Genomic DNA, 2,105 nt, shown 5'->3' with positions numbered 1-2,105 from the left:
TTACATTTTATGTACATATAGGTAGCGTTAAATTTACTACCCAATTTAAGGGGTCCCCCCTGTAGCCCAGTGGTGACATTTCCGAGCTTCGGTTCGGAAGGGCATGGCGTTCAGCCCCCACAGAGGGGCTCCAAATTTTTTTCTTTCTTTTTTGTTTCTTTTGAACGTTAGTTTTGAAACGATTAAATAGTGGACGTAAAAAAACTCTTTAACTGATGCAAGGTCTGTCGTTTTTTTATAGCACATTTCCCAATGCAAGGTTAGCCTGTCAATAAAAACTACATTTCATGTGCATATAGGTAGCGTTAAATTTGCTACCCAATTCAAGGAGTTCCTCTGTAGCCCAGTGGTTACATTTCCGAGCTTCGGTTGGGAAGGGCATGGCGTTTAGCCCCCCGCAGAGGGACTCCAAATTTTTTTCTTTCTTTTTCTTTTCTTTTGAACGTTAGTTTTGTATTGTTTTGAAACGATTAAATAATGGACGTAAAAAAACTCTATAACTGATGCAAGGTCTGTCGTTTTTTTATAGCACATTTCCCAATGCAAGATTAGCCTGTCAATAAAAACTACATTTCATGTGCATATAGGTAGCGATAAATCTGCTACCCAATTCAAGGAGTTCCTTTGTAGCCCAGTGGTTACATTTCCGAGCTTTGGTTCGGAAGGGCATGGCGTTAAGCTTTAACACGGCTACTCTTGTTTTTGTTTTTGTTTTTTTCATGTTTGTGTTGTACCTCATTTAAATTTTTCTTGTAGCACTTCTTTTTTTGTGTTTGAGCCAAGTTAGGGGTGAAAGACGTTTTAAGAATGGACATGAAATCTGGCGTACCGTAAAAGATACTTATCATGCGATGTCTTTTTTTATTTAAGCATTTAAGATTTTTTTGTTTTGGAAATAGATTCCAAAGAAACGTTATAACTGATCCTAGCTGTTTTAAAACCTTAAAGTTCCTTGGTCAGCCACATTTTTGTTGTTGTTTTTATGCTAGAGTTTAAGTATTATATTTTATTCGGAGCACTGTCGAAACGAAGCTAATCACAGTGAAACTACTAAGGTAATTTAACATGCGTTTTGGGATATTACTTACAGTAAAGCAATACGATTTTGCTTCACCATGCAATATAAATGATTTCTATGGCGACGAAAATGGCGGAGGGTGACTAGGGTCCTTCAAGGGTTTTTTTTTGTTTTTGGGCTTTGCCGAGAAATAAACCTTCTTCTCTTTGTTGGAAATGCATGACACAGCTTCTTCAAACCCACGATGTTATATCTTCAGTATAATAATAATAGAACTGGAGTTACCTTCATCCCAGGCCATCCCATGATTGAGAGCTAAACAATTACGTATCTATAACAAAATTCTAGGTGGTGATTGGTTCTCCGCGCGCCTATTTGTCACGTAATCGGCGAACAATTATGTGCCGCATAAACCAATCATTTTAAGTCCTCTCAACTAAATCCCCCGATTACATTGTTGATTACAATCACTATAACAACCGATTACAAAAAAGTTCAAATTGGATACCTATAATTGGGCACCCACATGATCGTGCGCCAATTACGTGACAAATAGGCGCGCCGGGAACCAATTACGATCGAGAATTTTGTTATAGATACGATTACAGACCGAATATCACTCCATCGTCTGAAAGTACAAGAAAAAGTACGTGAAACCAAGGGAGCAAATAGGTAAAAGGCCTGCCTTTCGCGCGAATAGAGGAGTTGACGTTCTAAGGGGCTTTATGGGTGATCAGGGCAAGATTGCAAAGAAACAAAGCGGCAAAACATACGTTTTTCTTCATATTTCCATTTTGAGTTTCATTTTCGAGAAGAAACTTTAACTGTAAATAGAGAAATCCCTTTTCTACATTCACTAGCGTTTTTGAGTCGACTGAGCTAGGCACTAAACCAAATCATTCGGTTTTAACCGTAAAAAAATTCCCACGCCCACAACAATCACTCGATCAGCTCAGAGAAGGGGTTTCTCCGTCTATAGTATATGTTTCTTCTCCAAATGTGAAATCAGAACGGATCGAAATATAAAGATAACCATAGCTTCTTTGTAAATTTGCCTGATTACCCATAATGCCCCTTAAAACGTGAA

Source organism: Orbicella faveolata, unplaced genomic scaffold, assembly GCF_042242905.1.
Source record: "Orbicella faveolata isolate gen_17 unplaced genomic scaffold, um_ofav_v1 contig_26, whole genome shotgun sequence".
NCBI classification, from domain to species: Eukaryota; Metazoa; Cnidaria; class Anthozoa; order Scleractinia; family Merulinidae; genus Orbicella; species Orbicella faveolata.
This window is presented reverse-complemented; position numbering follows the sequence as displayed.